Here is a 22,372-nt window from a genome sequence, read left to right as displayed (position 1 = left end):
TGCAGTGAACGTACACTGCTTCCACAAGGGAAAGGACGGGGCAGATCTGCCACTGCCTCCCGCAACCCCACCTCCAGAGCAGCTTAAACCAGAGGCTGAGAGCCCGGAGAACTCTGACAGCAGCGCCAGCCTCGCCCAGGCTGATACAGGGTTCGATCCACAGGACTCCGGCGGCGAGAACGAAGAGAAGAGGGATCTCTCCTGCCTTCCCGGGGAGATGCAGCGCTGGGCTGCCCGGTGTCAGTGCCGCGAACCGCGCGAGCGCCGCTCCTCAGCAGAGCCCAGACGGGACGATGGAACCAGCACGCGGTTCCAGCGGTAAAAAGGCATCCACGGGCTGAAGGCAAGCGGGAGGCTGTCACCCTCCGGTGCCCTCTGCTCACGTCTGGCCGCGAGCGTCCTTGTGGGCTGCAGCCCTGCGCTCCGGAGCTGCCCGAAGCGCAGCCGACCCGCAGCGGGCTAACCCCCGGAAGGTCCTGGCCGCTCTCCGAGAGCCCGGTGACCCTCGGTGCCGAGCCGTACCCGGCTTTGCAGCTCCCCTGCCCGCTCGGGTCTCCCTCCGCGCCCGCGGGGGGCACCGGCCGAGGGGCCCGCACAAACAGGGGGCAGCGGCAGGTGCCTCCGCCGGGGCAGGGAGGCGGCCGGCTCGGCCGGGGTGTCCCCCGCGATGCCGCCGCGGTCCCTGTCCCCGTGCCGGGCGGGGGCAGAGAGCGGCGCCGCTGGGCATCCCCAAGCACCGTGTCGCCCCCGAGCCCCCCGCCCCGCGGCACCTCCCGCCCCACGCCGCCGGGCAGCGACACGCGTGGGACGGCAGGCGCTCACCCCCGCGCGGGGTAGCTCCCGCGTACCTGGCAGGGCGGCGGGCAGCAGGGCGGCCAGGAGCAGCAGGGCGGCCCAGGGGCCGGCGGGCCCCGCCATGAGGCCGGGGGCGCGGGGCGCGGGCGGCGGGAGCGGCGGGGCGCGGAGCTGCCGCCCGCCCGGCGAACGTCTCGGCGGGGCTGCCCCGCTGCTGCCTGCGCGCCCCGCCGTCTCCTCCTCCCGGGCTGCCGGGACACTGCAGCGGGGCGGCCCCGCGGAGGCGGGAGCTGGCCCTCCGCCCCCCGCGGCGCCCCGGCCCCGGCCCGCCCGGCGCCCCGGCCCGCCCCGGCGGCCGGTCCCCGCAGCATCCCCTGCCTTGGCGTGCGCGCACCGGGCTCCTTCGGGAAACCTCTCCCCAAGGAGACGAGGACCTCCGAGCCTGCCCCGAGCCTGCCCCGAGCCTGCCCCGAGCCTGCCCCGAGCCTGCCCCGAGCCTGCCCCGAGCCTGCCCCTCGGCACCCAGGGGAATTTCACCTGTCCCCCGCGTGTTACACGCACCCTCCGTGCTGCCTTCTGTCTTGGCCCCTGTGGCGCTGCGCCTTCCCAGCTGGGGTGGATATTCAGTCCTGCGTGGATACAGGGTTCACTGTACAGAACTTTCTATACCGGGTTGTCTTTCCTTCTTCACATCTTTTGTTCTTTCTGAACCTCCACTCCGTATCTGGCCGGGGTTTTTGCTTCAGTAGCCTTGCACTGGAGAGATGCACTGTTACATCTATAAGGCACTTTGCAGTCCGACTTGTCTGGCTCTTCCCACAACGCTCCAACCCATATCCCCCATCTACTTTTTGCTGCATTGCTGAAGGATATTTCTGCAACAATTATGGGTCCTCTGCTGCAGAAACTAAGCAAAAACCAAACCAAAACTAAATGGAGCATAAAAATTCTTGCCTGCTATGAAGGGAGGAAAGATACTGGGAAAAATGAACACCATATTTTCTGGGAAAAACAAACAGACCAAACAAGCAAAAGCACAAATAAAAGGAAGGCAAATAGCAGGGGCAGACTTTGCACAGGAATCTGGCTCCACACCTGCTTCTGCCCAGACACAGGCTTTGACCTGCTGCCACACAGCTCCATGGCTGAGTGCATGGAGGACTGGCACAGAGTGGCTCCAAAGTCTCGGGCTACATCTCTGCTGAGGGATGCACCTGCTTCTGGGGCTCTGGCCCTACTCCCCACTCTGGGCCTCCTGGCCAAGCTGCTCAGACTCCCCCGCCCAGAGGAGCACACACTGGCTGTGTCCCCACTTGTATCAGTGGGCACACAGTAACCTTCGTGCCCTGCTTGTTACATATGTGCATTTTCATTGTGTTCAGCATCCAAACTGAGGTGCAGTGTTACCTGATGAGCTGAATGTGTGTTCATAGCATACCCTGGTGATGTTACGGTGGGATGGTGTTGGAGAGCTCTGTGGGATGTAGGGAGCCAAACCTGGCAGCTGCTCATCCATACTGGGTATGGGGCAGCCTCCTGCAAAACTACACCTGGGTTTTGTTTCGTTGCAAGGTGATCGCTGCACTCTGTGAGGAAGCCTGGGAACAAGCTGAGACTGGAGCAGCCATTCACAAGGTAGGGACTGTAATCCAGAACTAAAGCAGGAAGCCACACTGGGACAAGCAAAGGGAGTCCTGAGTGGTGGGCATCTCCAGAAGGCTGTCTTTCACCACCCCTGGAATATTTCCTTCTAGAACTTGACTGCTACAGCCTGGGAGAGGCTTTTAAAAACAAAGCAGCATACCAAACAGAAGGAGTCTCTAGATGACGGGGTTTCAGAGAGCTCGAGTTGAGGCACATCTGTAGTACCACGTGTTCAGTATATCGCTGTCTGTTGCAGCCTTCTGGCTTTGCATCACACTGAGCAACACTGGTCACTGTACCCCTCATTGCTCTGAATGGTGCCCCTGCTGCTTGAGCATCACTGCTTCATTATCCTCTTTCAGCTTTGGTTCTCCCCTTCCTAAGTGACATTCTCGAGGATGTGGTTTGCAGTGCAGTAGCATCAGTCATATAGTGAGGAATGGAATGCCGAAGTGCAACTTTGAAAGGCCTTTTCTGGATTATGAATCAAGGACTGACTTGAACACTGACTGGTTAAACACATGCAATTCTCACATGGGACACCAGCTGTTTCTGACAGAGGACAGCTACAGAAAAAAAAACAGAAACAACCACACTGATTTGGGTATTTGGGTCAAAAGTTTTAGCAAATAAACCTGGGTAAAGAGCATCTGTTAGAGTCAGGAATCTTAGCATCACAGAAATACAAATCCTGCCTGTTACCTGCAGCAAGAGCTGTTCTGTGTAAGGAAGGTATCGTTGCACATGGTGGGCATTTGGGAATGACAGTGGATGTAGTTAGTGGCACAATGTGACTGTGCCATTACTCCCTGGCAGGGATGTGTGAGCTTGCCCTAAGAGAAAATGGTAACTGGCAAGGCAGGAGGAACTGCCTCAGCATGCCCTTCCAGCACTCATACAGCCCCCCACACCCACCAGCTGGTCATGGGTGGCAGAGGCAACACAGGGGACCCCCCATGGGAGCTGACATTGCTCAGCAGGCTCAAGTGCACTTGCTGCTTTTTAAAGCACAGCTCTAAAAAGGGGAAAAACCACGGCACTTACCAACTGGAGCCAAAACGCTATATAGGTGTATTGGAAAAGGTGAATCTTTGCAGAGTACACAAATCTGGAAGGGGTTTTATTTTCCTCAGTTGTTTCTTCATTGCTTGCTCTATGCAAATGCATCCAGGGAAGACAGAAGGTTGAGCATGCAGGAGTGCAGTCATCTCTCTGGATGAAACTATCCACCATGCTCACCTGCATGGGCTGTGCAGTCTTGGATGTTCCTCATTTAAAAGACAGAATTCCATTGAGAATGTGGATAACTCTGGCAACAACCAAGATGCCATGCTGCAATGAGTATGGACTTGTTCCTATGGCACTGTGAAATTTGTTTCTTTGCAGGAAAGGAATTTTCTGTAATTAGCCCAGTTGATATTAGTGCAACATTTAAGTTTAAATTACAGCTTAAATCAAGACAAAGGGTATTTGAGATTGCTGATTCTTTCTCTCTTGTTTATGCAAATGCTTCTCTTGAAGCCATATGAGGCCAGACAAATAATCACTATATGCTGGAGAATCCTGAGCAGATGCAATGCACCAGCAGTTTGTTTTCAGGATTTCTAGAAAACTCATTGAAGTAGGTCATTAGCTGGCACAATCTAGCAGAGCTTCTTGCCTCATGTTTTTTCATCCTCTTTGGAGCTTTTTTATTTATACCAGTTAATGGAGCAGTTTTCTGCATTTGGCAAACAAACTTACCAACTTCTGACTTCTAGAATGTTTGTCATTGATGCAAAGGAAAGATAGGTGCAGGCTGTGAGATAGAAATGGTACTCCCAACAGTTTGTAGGGGGAGGTTTACAAATGGAAGAGACAGGCAGACGGAAACATAAAGGAAGAATTTTAGTGAGCCAAATTGTCCAGATACTTATAAGCAATTTTAAGGGCTCTGTACAGAGAGTTTCTCTCCTCTGTAATTCTCTATAGCAGTGGCTGCAGCTCACTTGGATACAAGCAAGCAGGATTCAGCCCCAGCATCAGCCCAGGTATGGATGTGGCAGCACGGGCTATGATACAGGCATGGTTCAGCACCCAACAGCTAAACCCACATCTGCTGTGGAGTGTCTTCTACACAAGCTGCAATCACAGCTTCAGATCCAAGTGAAAACACAGCAGCCTTTCACTAAATTCCAGTGACATTTGCTTTATTTATGCACAAGAAAGGAGGAGGCACATTTAAACACTGCCAAGAATGTTTCTGACCATTTACTCTAATGGCAAGTACCGTTCCACACAATTTTGTTTAAACTATGTAAGACCCTTGTCTTGTAAATGTTTTGCATCTGTTTAACACTAAACCTGCACAAACTGCAAGGAATATTTATCTGCATAAGCCTAAGTGCCTATTTTACTCCAAAATGAACAGAAATGGTTTTAAGCATGTTAACCATGTAATTCTTTTGAGTTGAAGTGTACAGTTCTGTCAAATGCCACTAACAGAGAGAAAAGAGGCTGAAAGAGAGCCAGGAAATATCTTCCAGAGATGTAAAACTACATGCACCTTGTAACCACTCTTTTTCCTTGCAGGTTGCCCTATTTCAGTGTGAGCTACAGGTTGGTAGGAGCACAAATAGCTGCATCATGTAAAATAAATGCTCATTTTTAAAAAAGAAGACAGCACAGAAGATATACTTGTTATGGGCAAATCACAAGTAGCCAATAATTTATCTGCTGAATTACGCCTTTCCTTCTGGTTTACTTGCCTGGAAACAATTTTTTAAATGTATTTGTTGATTATTTACATTTATATGCTTTGGTAACCCTCCCACTTAAACGAAAAGAAAGATTTCTGTTGTTTAATAACAAAATGATTCAGGCATGTGTTCTTGAAGATATCTGGGGTATTTACCCAATTTAGCTTCTAGGTAGAGATTAAAAAAAAAACAAACCTGCCAGAAGAAAATGAAAACCTGCTTAAGTTAAATGAAATTCCCAGATGAATGTCAGTGGAATCTGAATTCTTGTATGCCGATCTGGTAGACTCATTTAAAAAAAAACTAAAGAAGAGAAGATTATGTCATTAAAGAAGGACTGCAAACAAACAAGGAGTAACTGAAGTTTTTTAGGCAGCTGTAGAGCTGGCATGCCTTGTTTCTTGTGTCATGTCTGAAGCCATGTATTTTTTATGCCATTCTTCTATAGCAATGTCAGTGTTTTGGCTTTGGTTGAACTCAATGATCTTAAGGGTCTTTTCTAAACTAAATGATTCTATGATTCTATGACTTTTATGGACAAAGTGCCCAGCATTATTTCTATTCCATTTTAGCGGCGGCTCCTGGATGCCAGGTGCCCACCAGAGCCACTCTATCACTCCCCTCCTCAGCTGGACAGGGGAGAGAAAATATTGCAAAAGGTTCACGAGTTGAAATGAGAGTAGGAAGAGATCATTCAACAATTACAGTCACAGGCAGACAGGCTTGACTTGGGAAAATTAGTTTATTTTATTACAAATCAAATCAGAGTAGGGTAATGAGAAATAAAACCGAAACACCTTCCTCCTACCCCTCTCTTCTTCACCAGCTTACTTTCCTCAGATTTTCTCTACCTTCTCCCCCACTGCAGCACAGGGGCATGGGAAATGGGGTTGTGGTCAGTTCAGCAAGTTATCTCTGCTGCTCCTTCCTCTTTGAGAGGACTCCTCACACTCTTCCTCTGCTCCAGTGTGGAGTCTCTTCCCCCAGAGACAGTCTTCCATGAACTTCTCCAATGTGAGTTCTTCCCACAGGCTGCAGGAATTCCTCCAGCGCGGATCCCTTCCACAGGATACAGTCCTGCAGGAACAGACTGCTCCAGTGTTCTGGCACTGCATCACAAGTCCTGCCAGCAAACCTGTTTCAGTGTGAGCTTCTCTCTCTCTCCATAGGTCCACAGTTTCTTCCAGGAGCCTGCTCCAGTGCAAGCTTCCCAAGGGGTCACAGCCTCCTTCAGAGCATTCTGCTCTGGCATGGGGTCCTTCATGGTCTGCATCTGGATCTCTGCTCCACCATGGACCTCCATGGACTGCAGGGGGACAGCAGCCTCACCATGGTCTTCACCAGGGGCTTCAGGAGAATCTCTGCTTGGGTACTTGGAGCATCTTCTCCTTCTGCTCCTTCATTGACCCGGGTGTCTGCAGAGCCATTTCTCTCATATATTCTCATTTCTGCAGCTGAAGTTGCTGTTGTGCAATTTTTTCCCCGTTCTTAAACACGCTATCCCAGAGGTGCTGCCACTGTCACTCGTAGGTTCAACCTTGGCCACTGGCAGATCTGTTCTGGAGCTGGCTGGCATTGGCTCTATCAGACATGGGGAAGCTTCTGGCAGCTTCTCACAGAAGCCATGCCTGCAATTCTCCCACTCCTTGTCATGTACCACAATACAGGGTGGCGGTAATGCTGCTCCTCTCCATTAAACTGCTTCAGCTTCTGGAGAAAATTAATATTTTCCTTTGAGTGTTTATGCATATGGAGATAGATGTGTAATTCTACCATGCAGTTTTGTCAGAACAGTGAATGTAATAATGCCATGTCATGATCCCCTGTTCCTCATCTCTTGGTGACACTGAGTTGATACAACTCAGCCATTGCTGCCTTGCCAAACATCTTTCAACACTGCAACCAGTCAGCATTAAAATAGCAGAATGTAAGTGCTACTTATGAAAGTCTTTGCTAAATTTATATTTAAAGCCTCAAGAACAAGTTCCCTGTGTTCCCGCCTGGTGTCACAAAACCGAAGTCTAGCTTTGGAAATGACAACCTAATGAGAAGCAAGGTGGGTAAATGAAGAAAGCCCTGAAGTGTGTCAAACCTGGGTGCTGTTGACTGCCTGCAGCACACAGTCCCCAGCGGTATGGGATCTCTGCCAGTGTGATGCCTGGACATCAATGTTCACACCCTCTGAACTGTCAGGAGAGAGACTGATTGACACAAGCTTTGATGATAGGCGCCATCAGAGATGCAACACTGTCTGTCCAGGTTCAAGACCATTTCAGCTGCTAAAGCTCAGTCAGCACAATAAAGTGTCAAGTCCTGAAAGCTTCATCACGGCAAGCAGCAGTCTAATAAAAGGTGTGTCAGCTTGGCCACTCTTACCATGGGTTCTTCCAAATTAAACATGATTGTGGCTGCTTCTAAAACAGGAAAAATGTCTCATTCCTCTGTATTGAGCCCTCCACAGGAAGAGCAGCGAACTGGAAAGGCACATGGAGTGATTCTAAGCTGCCGTTCCTGCATGGTGCTTGTGCTTCCACATTGCACATGGTGGTAACTTTGAGACACGGGGCGGGGGAAAGCTTCCAGTAGAGACTTGGTGAGTTTGAGGCTCTACACAAAACGCTGCCCTTTGCCATTTTGCCAAAATAAACAGATTTTCATGTCAACTCAAGAGGGTAGAGGCCATCTGAGTTGCATGGACAGGCCTTGCAGCACAGCCTGTCTACATGATGAAGAGCTTAGGACTTCATTTTCACCCTCCTCCCCTTAACTCCTACAGCAGTCAGCTACTGACAAAAACTAGGAACATTAGGGACATAGCCCAGGAGGGGCTACCCTTCCTCACTGCTTCTCTTTGCCTGATGAGACCATGGCCAGTAGCTCATAGCAGTGATTGCAGGGACACTCGCGAGCTGCTGGCCCAGGGAGAGTGACTTGGGATGGGGACGGGGATGCGGATGGGGAGCTCTGGTCCTGTGAGGAAAGAGCTCTCACCAAGCTCATCAGTCACGGAATTGTGAGAGGATGTGCTTAGTGAATTTGAGAGCCTCAGAGGATTCATCTCCCAACTAATAAATGTCTGCTGGACCCATTTAAACTCCACTGATTTACAAAGTTGTCCAAGCTTGTTTGCCCCAGCGCTCCCCCTGCCCCACTAGGAGCAAGTGACAGCCATTCCCAATAGGCACCTCCATGAAACTCATGTTCCTGGAATCTTAGGAGTGAGAAGACAACTCTAATTTTACAGCAGTAGAGGGTATTTGTTCTCTGAGATCCTTCTGTTAAAAGAGAAGGTTATTGTTATGGCTCTATTTGGCAAGAGGAGAACTAGGATTGATCAATGGCTTGGGCTTACTGTTTCCTTAATGACTAGAACGGCTTTGCTCTCACAGTGTTTTTTTAGGGATATTGTTTACTCCAGCCTCAGCCCTACTCAGGATCCTTGGAATTCAAATAAACTGCATTGCACTGCATTTTCTGGCAGGGACCCAGTGCAATGAATTTCAAACTAGTGTTTGATTTTGACAGCTACAAGGCGGAGAGGCATCTCACTAGTCAAAACTAATTTTTCCAGTTGCTACACAGCATGACCCTATGAATTTACTGTCAGTCACATCACTGAGGTCACATTATCCCTCAGTAACAGTACCCTGAAAACATGGTAAAGTACAGATGGTGATCTACAGAGTTAGGTGACTTTGAATCTGTGGTATTTAAGACCTGAAATTAACTGTGGGTGTATCTACTGATACTTGGAAGAAAAAGAAAGGATTTTCAACCTTTAGGGTGACTCATATAGATTTAAAATATTTGGAGTTATCTGTTGTTGAAAACCTTAAACAGATAATTGAAAAAAGTGTGGGACAGACATGACTTTTCATTAATTAAATAGAAAAAAAGAATAAATGAACTTTGCTTGAGGTCAAGAAATCTTCCCCAAAATATTATCCACCATCCCACCCCCCACCCCCCCCAATGTTATATATTTTCAAGTCAGGGTTTCTCAAAGAGCTTTACAAAATGCTGCTTGATGAGCATAAAGTATCACTTAGACTTATTAAGTACTCTGGCCCACACTATTTTTAAAGAGGAATCCTGGCCAAGGCATCCTCCCTCCCGCTCGTTTTGCACATAGGAATTAGCCGGAGTCCCACAGGTTCCTCACATGCTCCAAGCAAGTCTGCAGCAGCACTGAGATGTTTGTGCTTCCTCTTCTTCTTCAGAAAGGGCCCTCATGCTGAGCAGCTTCATTGCCTAAATCTTCATGTCAGCCTGGTGACTGGAAACAATGCTGCCATTGCACAAGCCGATCCTCAAAACATTGAAGCGTTGTGCCTAATTTCTTCATGAATGGTCTTCCTGTCACCAGGGCCAGGAGGAAGGCCAGATCCATGTGCAGCCCTGGCTGCCACCCTACAAGAGCTGGCTGCTCCTGCTCCTGAGCTCAGCAGCAGGCACTGTTGATACTTGGCTCTTAGGACTTGTTGCCTGAAGGTTTCCCTGAGATGGATGCCCCCAGAGCGGCCCGGTGTTGCCTGGCTGATCTCACGGGGACAGCTTGGAGGGCAGCATTGCCCCTGGGCACAGCTGGGGCTGCCCAATGGGGCTGGAAGACGCTACCGACACAGGCCAGCTGTGCCCGTGACCCAGGCACAAGCAGGATGCTGCACTGAACATGACACTGCCATGCTGTGAGGGGCACAGCTCTCTTCCTGTTGCCTCAAAAGAAAGTTTTTTCAATGCATGGTGGCTCTGCATACTTGAAGCACTGGTTTGGAAACACAGCACAGGGTAAAGCTCTTCTGTGGTATTTGTGCCATTCAGGTTGTTCTATCATTAAGCTTTGCATTGATGAAGTTCTTTCTCTGCTTCAGGGACAAGGTACTTTTATTTGAGACACATGGCATGGGACTGTGGATTATGGGCTGCTGGGATTCAGGTGCCACAAATGGAGAGGGAACTCAGCCTGTCAGAGAAGAACCAGTAGTGGTTTGAGCACACTGCAACTGCCGGAGTCACCTCTGAGTCACAGGGACCTGCATTTTCCTCCCCTTCTGTTCAGAATTGCAAGAACCCTAGAGGTCTTTTCCACCTGCACCTGCCTCCCTATCCTTTCCAGCACTGTTGTTTTGTCTTCCCTCAGTTTTCCTTTGCCTAATCATATTTTCTCCCTTTTTATTAACTTTTCACTCCCCATCCTCAAATAGCATCTCACCATTTCTTCATTCTTGTGGTCATCTTACTCCTTCCTTTTCTTTCCCACATATTTCTTAGCAATTAATTATTCCAGAAATAAAAAGTGGAGAGAGGTTGCTGGGCTTTTCTTCTCATTATTAATAATTCCAGCACCTCCCCTGCTCTTTCTCCCCCTCTTCCCATCATCACCACTTCATCCAACTTCTCTACATGTCCCATCTTGACACTGCTGTGCCATGGTAACTCTTGGATGACCTCCCTTGGAGTTCACCTTCCCCTCACATCATTACCTTTCAACAACACCCTCACTAACTCTCACCTCCACTCTGGTGCCTATCTCATTACCTGGCATCTTTCCTTTCTTCCATTGATTTGCCTCTCAGTGTGGACTATATTTCTGTATTTCATTTCCACTGAAATGGATCTCGCCTTTGCTATGGACTACTTACTCCCTTGCTGGTCTGCTTGGCTGTGATGTTGATATCTGCTTTAGCACTGCCCTCTGTGTTTGGTCAATACCAGATTCCTCTAAGCCCCCTCTGCCCTTTTCCTGGATATCATCTTTCACTTATTCCCTCCTCTGGATATGACTATGTCTCAGCTTTCTTATCTTCCTCAGTCTCTCTAAAATCTGTCATTTCTTCTTACATCATTTCACAGCCCTTCTTTCCAGTTTTGTCCTCTCTTGCACCCACTCCCTTCAGAGCATTACTCCCAACCATTTTCTTAACTCTCTATTTTTGTCCTCTTGTTTCCTAGCACTCACTGGCTCCACCTCATCAAAGGCTTCTCTTTTTACCTTTCAGACCTTCCTTAAATTACCATTCTCAGCCTCTGTCGTCCTTCAGCCTTTGATGTTGCCTTGCTTTCTCCTGTGTAGATTTTCTGTAACTGACAAATTGCTCTGAAGGGCTGATCTCTGCTCAAGCCTTATCTCTTTAACAAGGTACTCAATTCTCTCATTTCTGACCCTAAGAAGAATGGTTCCTTTTCCTTCTGTCCTTCCTTCCTCCAGCCCCAGCTTGGAAAAGAGAATGGTACCATGATCTGTCTACCATGGAAAACTCAAAAAAAAAAAAAAAATCCAGTGGAACCCATAAAAATTGTGAAGTGAAACTGGTTTAATAGCATCAACCAGGTCATCTTTACTTTGAACGAGAACACCCATGCAGACAGATAGAGATGAAACTTAACTAATTCCCTTTGCATTTATACTTCCAGGTACTCTAGATTACCTCCACAGGCACTCACCTTTGAAAAACCCTCACCACATCATGGTCATTTCTCAGCAGTCTCTGGTGCCTTGGTCTTGTATGTCTTTCCTTTTTCTGCCTGTAGGCACTTCTTGGCAGGGTTAATCTCTTTTCTTCTGCTGTATGAAACTCAGAAGAACCAGACCTCCCCCTCTGTTGGACTCTGGCAGCACCAGAATGAACAAGGTCTATGGCTGGTGTGCCTCAGAGTCAGGGCTAACACGGGTGGCAGCACCCCATCCAAGCCACACTGCAAGGGGAACAGCCATCCATTTTCTGGGAGATGAGGCTGTCTGGAGCAAATCTGCTGCTGCAGGTCAGATGCAGAATTCAGTATTTCCTCATACTTGGAATACTTGGCACAGTGATTATGAAAATAAATGACAATCAACTCTTTTTCTAAAGAAGTGGGTATGAAGATAATTTTGATGCAAATTCTTTTCAGAAACCAATATTCCCCATGAGAATGCTGGCATTTAAATGCATTTTAAGAGCTAAGAAAAACACTTAATTTATTCTTTGCTGCCAGAGAGGAACACTGTGTTTCAGATTTGTCTCAAAAACTTCCTGAGCAAGTGGGTTTGCCTTGTTAACCTCACTCTTAGTTGTGGTTAGCTTCTGCTAGGTGCCAACAGTGCTTTGAACCTACTGATTGTTTTTCAAGATATAAAGAGATGAATGTTTTGAGTACACATCAGAACTTATCTTCACTGTTCAAAAAGGACACATAATTGAAATAGAGATAAGGCTATTGTTTTTGACATAAAATAGGCAGAAAATTATTTTTCATTTATTTTTCATGAGGACACAGAACCACTCATTCTGATTCAATAGGTCAAAATTTTTGCTACCCCTCTTGGGTTTTGCTATCTGGAGCAAATGATTTTGCACCATTCATTAGAATGGTGTAAAACTGAAAGAACTGGATCCTCACTGATCAGTGCTGTCAGCACCTAGATGGTTAATCTAGGGAATCTGTTACATTCAACACTGAAGTGATTTCCAATGGGTCCATTACAGCTTCTCCGTTGAGGTGGTAGGAATTTAGCCTTAGGACAAACAGGGCCTGGGAAAACTGCCCATTAGAATTGTTCCAAGTCTCTAAAAGGGCAGTTGAACATAAAGGCATCATCTCTAGTTCAGTGAATCCCTCCGCTGGAAATCACTGCTGATCAGAGGAGTACTGTGGGGAACAATTGCTATACATTTGCTCTATTCTTATCCTCTTCCCTAGGCACTAGCCTTTGGCCATTCCCAAAGACAGGACACTGACAAAGACGGGATCTAGGTGAAACTTCAGTTTCACTCAAAAAAAAAATGTTCCTGGCACTGTGACCTGAGTTGCCACTACAGAGAGCAGCTACTCTGGTCAAACAGTTTCAGTAGAAAGCTCACATAAGGGCAAGGGGTCAAAATCTCATCCCATCCACATCCTCCAGGAAAAGGATCTACATAGACTTCCACCAAAGATAACTGGACCCCAACTGCATCTTTCTGACCCATAAAAGAGCATGAACAAGGGCTGCTCTGAGTCAAACACTCCCTGCATCATGCAGAGAAGGCAGCTATTCTTCATCCCAAACTAGAGCTGAGGAAAAGCTGAGGGAGCTGCTATGTTTTTAGTCAAGTACTGTTCAGTATGAAGTCTTAATCCTGAGTACATCCATAAAGCAGATAGACAAATCTATACAGCTTCTAGTTATCTACTTAAACATGACCTAGCATGATCCAGACTGGACTTAAGCAACTTGTGTATATAAGCAGAAAGCCATGAGAATGCTCCTTTCCATGCAGCCCATTAGCGTGCTGCATCTCAGAAACACAGGTCACTGCAGACACCCTTATGCACCCCTGCTGCTCTGTCACAGCCTCGCAGAGAATTGATTCAGGTTCAACATCTGAGACACTCGTCTCCGAGTCACTGTGGGGTTTGGGTCCCTGCTATCCAAAAGGCTTCCTGCTACTGCAGTGTAATGATTGCAGCTGACAAGTTAACTCCATGTCAGGGCAGCAGTGGTTTGGGTGCCGGAGTCTTCCTTGAGAATTCTCATGAGCCTAAGATTGCCAAGAGGTGTGGGGAGCCTAGCACTGCAACCCCCCCCCCCCCCCAGCAATCAAGCTGACCAGTTTCTGGCCCATGGGGACACAAGTCAAGGCCAGGTTGGATGGGGATTTGAGCAACCTGGTCTAGGGGAAGGTGTCCTTGCCTATGGCATGGGGACTGGAACTGGGTGATCTTTAAGGACCCTTCCAACCCAAACTGTTCTATCATTCTATGACAGCGGTGCCTGCTGGGACTGGGCCAGAAACATGAGGCAAACACTCCTCTCTCTCCCATTCATTAGTTTCCCAGTAATCCCAAAGAACATCACTAGCATCTCCAGGGGCACAATAATTCTCACTTTTGGTACAATGATTCTGTTCTTTGATGTGTCTTATGTGATGATATTTTGACTTAATTAGATTCTGCTGGTACCAGACAGTCTGGGACCACTAAGATTCTCGAGTGTGAGGTGCAATGGCCTGGGGAGCTGTCATGCTGATCCAGGATTTCCTCTGCAAAACAGGGAGGAGAGAATACACTTTTCAAACTCTCCAATCAAGGACTTTGTGAAATTCCTTCGTTCTAGTTCACTGACAATGCCTTAAGCCCCACCTTCTGGTGAATGGCTAAAGTGCAGGGAAAGACAATGCTCCGAGTCAAGTTAAAACAAGAGTTTTCAAGAAAATACTATTAAAATAGAAAAATGCCTGATTCTTCAGGAGAATGCACTGATCTTCAACAAAGTGTCAACAAAATAGTTTTTAAAAGCATCATAGTGTTTTTTTAAAGGCATCAAGTAGTTTTATCATGCTGGATTCCATTTTCTTCACTTGATATAAACTGTCATGATATAAAATAAACTTTATGTTTTAAGCAGTTTTTTCTCTCTTCTCAGTAGTGGCAGTGAGCCCACACAAATCAAAACTAGTCCCATCGTAACCACAGGCTGTCATTGGATGACTCTAGGAAGATGTGAAAGAGCATGAACAATCAGGGAGAGGGCCCAAGAGGGTGCTTGAAAAGCACCCTCAGCAAAGAGATTTCTCACTAACTCGTGCTAACCAAGAGGAAAAAGCATCCATTTCTGAAATCTCTTAAAGTTACTGAGGAACCTCAGGCACAGATTTTAAAACCTGATCTACAGATACCACATCAAACCAAAATCACATCAATATCTTCTTTCCCATCTAAACTACAGCAACTACTGTTACCACAGGGAAAAGTCTCTCTGAAGTAAGGCAAGCTACAGAAACACAATCTATGATTTATGTATGGCCATTAATAAAGATGGAAGAGAGTTCCAGCTCCTTTTGGCACAATTTTTCGAAGTCTTTAGTACCAAGCAGCTCAAACTTTTTACAAGATACTGTTCTAGTCCTGATAGAACTAGAGACATGTTCTCAAATAACCCCAGTAAAGAGGTTGCACAGGAAGAGCCAGCTGGAAAGACAGCAAGATCCTGTTCTCTTATTGTAAAGCCATCTAACAATATTGTTTCAGAAATTTTAAAGTCACTCACCACTATCAATAAGGATTATAAGGATATGGTAACGCTTTCATCTCTTAGTCCTATTGGAGAGCAACTGAAAATTCCTCTCTTTAAGGGAATGCTCTAATGATCTATAATGATCAAGTCTACCTTCCATGTGGAATGAGGCATAGCTGGCCACCATATCTTGCTTAGGAAGACCGTGGTTTGGATCATTACATGTTACTTCTATCTCTAGTCTGACTTTCAAAGTTCCACATCCACTGCTGTCAAGAGAGGATTCTGTGAAACAGAACATAAAATGTCTTACAACCTGTGCTACCCTCACATACCAAAAGAAAACATCAAATGAAACAGATTTCTCTTCACACAGGATGACTACCATCTCTCAACCCAAGAACTGCTCCCCTTTTACTGGGAGAAGGCAGCAGGTAGTGATGATCAGGTGAGTGTCTGTGTATGGACAGTAAATTACTTTTCTTTTAGACACAGCTGAACACAAAGTGCACTATTTAGAATATTTGTAACAGGACAAGGGCTGTGAAAGATGAGTGACCTGGTTTTGTTAGCACTTTTGTGGGGAAGCTAAACACAAATCCAGTGGATACAATCACTGCAGAGGAAATCAAATTAAGGCTTGCAGGTCTGTAAGACTTTACTCTTTAAAAAGAAAATGTAATTAAATAATGATGTGGCACACATCCTCCTTCACTCACGCTTCCCCAGTCTGTCACCTCACCTCTACTCAAAAAAACTTAAGCTAGACCCAGCTACACAAGCAAACACCTGGGCTTATCTGCCCTGATGCAGAGGTCTACTCATGAGGATGAGCTGTATCCAAATCATTCCCGCATAGGCTCCAGTACTTTCTCAAAGTTCAGACCTCTTGCTCATGAATCCCTCAAAGCAAAGTGTGTTCTCTGCACAATAAAATTTGTGGTGCCACAGGGGGGAGCTTGTGCTGTGGCTAAAGCTCATCACTTTCAGATCAAGAGAAAAGGACAGCTTAGCAGCATTAACAACTGCAGCCACTGGAAACTCTGATCTGGAAAGGCTGGTTAAAAATCGTGACACATTACATATTGTGCATACATAGTGCACAACCACTTTAATAAAGATGTTCCTTTTCAACACGATCTTAGGTGATTGACTTTGCCTTGAAAAAGCAGCTAACCCCATAACTTATAGCAGAAGTCTTATACAGTCTTTATTCACTACAGTTTGGGAGAAGATTATGAATGCAAAAAAAGACCACATTTTCCCCCAAATGTACCCGTGAAAGTATCTGTTGATTTTCTTTGAACACCTGCAAGAGAGGGAAGCCATTACATTACTAACACCTTTATCCTCCTCCCCAGCAAAGGAAGCAAGATGTCCCAGCACAGCGCTAGGAAATACCTACCTTTTTTTTACAAATTATTTTCTAAATGGTGCTAAGTTTTACTGTTTATTCATTTTTTGTGTCAGTACAAAGTGTGAAGGAAGGAAGACACATTATTTTAATAACTTGCACAGCAGCTACTCAAATCCACTCTAAAAGTATATTCTTATGTAAAGACTTTTAATTAAGCAAGAAATGTGCTTCCTTTGGACAATGGGCTTGGTTCACAGCAATACCTGTGTAATTAATGTTTATTTATTTAAAAAGCATCCCTGAATCAGTAAATGGGGCTATTGACTCTGCTGCAAACCACTCTGTCAATCTGCTTTGGTACCTTTGAAAATGTAAATCATCTGCATTTACAAGGAAAACAGATGACCTGTCCTGATTCAAGCTGAAAAACAGAGCTGTAATTGAAAAAGCCCAATCCTGAGCAGCCATTGTTTTTGGTGCTGCAGGATGACAGTGTAGCAATCTTTTTTTTTTTTCTTTAAACAATACTTTCTCATGACCTTAATACGAGTTCATGCTACTTTATTGTGAACTGGCCCACTGTCTACAGTATTACCACACATAACCAAAAGTCAGTGTAATTAACAAAATGGATCAAATTCATTCTTTTGGGAAAAAAAAAAAAAAAAAGAGACTGATTGATTTTGCTGAGGTTTTGGAGAGCTGGCTTGGTACAGAACATTACTTCTGTACCAATGCATTTTAAACATAAAGAAATCACTGGCTAAAAGACTGATGGCTAAGACAGCATTTTCAGTGGTAGTATCTTATACTGCTGGAAACTAAGTTACCAGTGGTAACTTAGTGGTAAATCAAGGTAGCAGTGCATTAGTTTAAAGATATGTAAATATTTATTTGAATGCTGCAGCATAATAGCAATTATTTTTCACTGCTTTGATATCCAAGGATTCCTAGTACTACACAAATGTATTTTATCTGCTTCATTTTTTAGTTTCAGTACTTACATTCAAAGCAAATTAACCCCCATTTCTTTGTACTGCACTGAAATAAAAAACTTGTTTCAGCACATAATGCTTTGCTTATTCTTTCTGGTCTGTCTCTGTCAGTGTTTGTTTCTATGAGCACCAAATACCTGATACTAGCAGCTAGTGTCCAGCTCCCAGTACCCTGGCTCCCAGTCCTCTGGACATACACACCCCAAGAGCACACCAGGCAACACTGTCAGACCACCTGGAGCCTCCTTCCAGGGCTCTGCAGAACCTGAGCAGCACTGGCACTGGTGCCAGACCACTGGGACTTCTGCAACATGATCCTCTTTTCTAGTAGACTCAGATTAAGATTCTAGTTGGAATCTGGGAAAGCAGGCCCTACGCTGCATTTCCCATTTCTCAGGAGACTGCCAGAGTCATTGTGATTTTCTGTTGCTGGAACTGCTGTCACATTCTGCTAAGACTACAGGAGTCTAAATAAATGAACACAAATTCCCCCCGGTTTCCATCTAAAAAGCTTCTAACCAGGTCTATTGCTAAGTATTTTGCTCTGGAGACTCATGTTCCCAGCAGTTTGGAAATGAGAACACTCAGGAGCAGATAATATTCATACAAAAAGGTAAAGACTGACAGGAGGTGGGAGAAAGCGGAATTTCCCAACATAAGCACTGGCCTCAGTAGCATGTGCTTCTGTAAGAGTTGTTTTCTATTGCACCAGACAGGCAGCTTCTGACTGCACAGGTCACAGTGAGGTGAGCCATAACTGGCTGCACTGTGACCCTGAACAGATTTCAGGTGCAGCAGGAGTGATGAGGTCAGAACAAGGAGGAACAATGCAGAGAAGCTTTACCTTAATTCCCAAACTACTGATGTCCCCCATTTTTTTTCTAAAAGCATCAGAGCACCTCACTTTCACATTTCATATGCTTTTTGCAAGACAATTATTCTACTTGTTTATTTAGTGCCGATATTCACAGAAAATTAAGTATACACTTAACAAAAATCTGCATTTAAGAACTCAATATTCTTTTCACATATACAGCTTCACAACAATCATATGAAGTTGGAAATAAAATATTAGTCCTGTTTACAGACAATGAGCTTTAATTGCTTACTGTGCTCTGTATCACAACAGTTTGTTTGCAAAATACAAAAAAATTAAATTTATCTGCTGACATCTATTTTCATGCTAAATTTCCTTTCCAAATATGCATTTTCTCTCGATAGATATGCATGGAAATGTTCAGGTGCATTCCATGAGAATATAAAAAAAAATTTCAATCCCACTAGCTGAAAAGAAATCAGCTGCAGTGTCACAGCTGCAGTGCAGGCCATTGCCACTGAACTGATTCACAGAGAAGGAAAGGATTTTATCCCATTCCCTGCCTTTGATCACATCCAACAGGGTTTGCACTCCTGTGGAATGAGATTATGGTGATGGTGATATGGATGGGTCCCCTCTCCATTCAGAATCATATGCACTAGAATACAATGAATAACTGCTTTTTATGAGACTGCCTAGTCCTAAACTGGCCACCTTTCAAAGAAAACAGACAATGCTTCCTTACAATACTATAATGTTTTTAATAGGATACACCCTTTTTGGCGTTGATCTCCACCTCCAAGGCAGGACAAAACCTTTTATCAAAGGAAGTAGGGCACCTCTTTTGAGTATGTAATTACTGACTCGCTGCACATCAGGTAATGAATCTGATTTTGTGGACAATGCTGTGAGTAGGCTTCCAGGGAGCCCGTCCTGGAGGGGATGTGGAAAGCAAAAGACACACACCCACACTGCCCCAGAAGCAACCCCCTATGGCAGAGTACTCGTTTTGATGTGGAGCACTCAGCTTTTGAGTGTGGTGTGCACTGAAGGGCTGTGTGCTTATTTTACCCAGTCTACCTCACAGATATTAATTGAAGGGTTTCAAAACTATTAACAGTGCCAATATTTACTGTGAGTACATGGTAACAACGTGACCTGCAGTACAGTGGGCACCCCTGAAAGGACAGACAAGCAAACAGAATTTATTCCCTTCCTGTAGTGCAGATGCTGTAGTATGTTCTTGGGCTTATGTGTTACAGCTGAACTCATCTAAATAGGCTTGTTCCCTTCAAAACAAGGGATCCACAGCTCCCCAGTGCTTCAGGACACTGTCTTCACCTACCTCTTTCCGGATCATGCTCTGGTACTCATCACATAATGAGTTGGTCCAAGTCACTAATCTGCTGTAAAACTGTTTCTTTTTTTTTATTGCTGAATTTGTTTTCTGCCAGATTAGTGACCTGAATTGACTCACTGTACAGTAAAATGGAACCAGCGAAGGGGAAAGGGGGTAGCAGGAGCTGGGAGTGCAGAGGCATGTGTAGGCTGGTAAGAGCAGGATCTCCTCTTGCAGTAGCAGTAAAAGTAATAGCAGCACCTTTATAAACAGCCAAGCAGAGAGTTCACTTTTCAACAATATACTGCTGCATGATGCTCCTGGAGACAGTGGGCTGGTCCTGGGGCCAGGATCTGCACTGCAGGGCATTGTATTCTGCCTCCATATTGTGCTAGTTCTCAAAGCTGCTTGTGCTGTCATCGAGTGGTTGGCAGTGTTGTATTGTTTTTGTGAGCTTATTCCCAGCCTGTATGTCAATCCAGAATTGATTCAAGGCTGCTTTTAAGCCATCCATATGGCAGTTATTGACAGAAGAAAGCACTATAGCATACATTACATTTATTATTCTGAAACTTTAGGAGGGATGTAAATGGTACATCAGTTTCATGCAAACCTGTGCTGCTTAAAATTTAACTATTTACTTGCTATTTTAAGTACTCTTACTTTGCACTTCAGTCTACTCTTACTTTGCACTTCAGTCAGAAAGCATACTAACTGAAGGCACTCTTTTTAGTCATAAACGAAACTAAATCCTAATTTTTATCCTTTTTCTTTACACTGGCTTCTGTCTCCTAATAACCTGAGCCTGTAATGAAGGTTCAAAGAAAAAATGGCTTTTCACAACTAATTTAAAAAGTCAAAGACATCACTTCTAACTTAAATAAAAACCTAATGAAATACAGCACTTCTGGCACACAGCAGCTCAAGCAGTAGTCAGCCTCAATACCATATACTTAAAAATGTTACATGTTCTAATAGTAGTTAAAAATGTCAGGACATGTCCACTGGCAGACTGGAGGAGCCTAAGAGCCTTGCAGCTGAGCCCAAAGGGAAGCCCTGTTATGCTCCCAGCTTTTCCTAGCACTGAGTAGCTCCTCTTTCACTCAAGGACAGTCCACCTGTGAAACTGACCATGAGTTATTTAGTCATCACAAGGAATTTTACCATTTACATTAATTAAAACTGTTATGGCATCTGTTATGCTGTGAGACTAATGAAAGCTTTGAAATTTGAAGAAAACAGAAGTACTTGAAAGCACTTTTAGTCCGTAATTTTTGAAGTTTTAACTAAGTTCGAGGAGAATAAAAAGAATGTAAAAAAGAGCATTGAAGAAAATGGGGTGCAAAAGACTGAAGAAAAAGGAAAGAACAATGGAAACAGAAAGAGAAGGAAAGCATTACTTGATAGGTAAGTTTACCAGGCAACTTGCAAACGGAGAGAGTCAAAAAGGAATAGACATTCATCTACTATTCCATTTCAGCGAGATGCTAAATTCCTCAAGGTCAGCTCAGAACCCAGTCTGAATTTTGCTGAATCTATAAATTCTGCAGATCAGGGATCTTTGCTTCCCTACCTTTTTACATACCCTGATAACATTAATTATTATGCCTCTGGTACATTTTGTAAACATTCGAGGTAATGAATCTATTACACAAAACCCTGTACTACTCTCCTGCTGGGAGGCAACACCCACTCTGAATTATAGAGAATGCAACTCAGAGTTAGGCATTTCGGTAATTTAAACTTCCTCCCACCAGCACATGCAAATGACTGCAAGTACTGACAGGAGCTGCATTCTGACAGCCCTCGTATCCCTGAACGCGCTCCTGCAGCCGTCACAAGAGGCAGCAAAACACCGTGTTGGGGAGCTCACTTACCTCGTAGTTCTCAGCCTCATGAGACTGCACAGTGAACAGATCCTTTACCCATTGCTTTCAGTTTACCAAACACAATAGATTTAAAAAAAAAAAAAAATCTTAGGGACAGGCATGAGAGAAATTAGGTAAACTAGGTGATGGTAAAAAGATGCGGTGGAAATTAAGATGTCAGTTTTTATCCCTTCCTCTATTCCTGACTTCTGTGGATATTACAAAAGCAATTGGTCGGCTTTGTTTTTTCCGATCTCTAAAACAGTAGGAACTGCTGATGATAAATATGTTCAGGGATTAAATATTTGAGGGTTTCATGGAAGTGTGTGAAACATACTTCACAACCTATGACTCTCTTAGGCGTCATTTTCCAATGCCTTTCACCTTGTCCCAGATATTTGTATCAATGTCTCATGAATACAAACTGCATATAAAATATGGTTTTTGTGGGTTTTATTATTTATCTTCATTATTAACCAATCGGGAGTCATAGAGCAATATAAAATCAGGCTAAAGATTGCTTCAATAGGACAGCTAATTTACGGCAGTATTAAAACCTCCCTAGATAGACAAGGTGTTAATATATTTGCCACGCTTACCATTGGGAGGTTTTTGCTAATAGGTAATGGCAATCTTTCTTGTTGCAAATAAAACACTCGTTATCTTCAAATCCACTGAGGACTTGGAGGTTCAGCCTGTTCTCTTCGTCTTTGCCTGAGACTTCCATGGTTTTGACTGCCACCACTAACTTTCCCTCCGCTTTCTCTTCTTTAGGATGATGACCTCTAGCTCTTGGGAACTTTATCTTTTATTTTCTTCCTTTCCGATGACTGTTCCTGCTCC

This window comes from Aphelocoma coerulescens, chromosome 3 (genome assembly GCF_041296385.1).
Source record: "Aphelocoma coerulescens isolate FSJ_1873_10779 chromosome 3, UR_Acoe_1.0, whole genome shotgun sequence".
Taxonomy (NCBI): domain Eukaryota; kingdom Metazoa; phylum Chordata; class Aves; order Passeriformes; family Corvidae; genus Aphelocoma; species Aphelocoma coerulescens.
The sequence above is the reverse complement of the archived record's forward strand: the minus strand, read 5'-3'. Positions refer to the sequence as shown.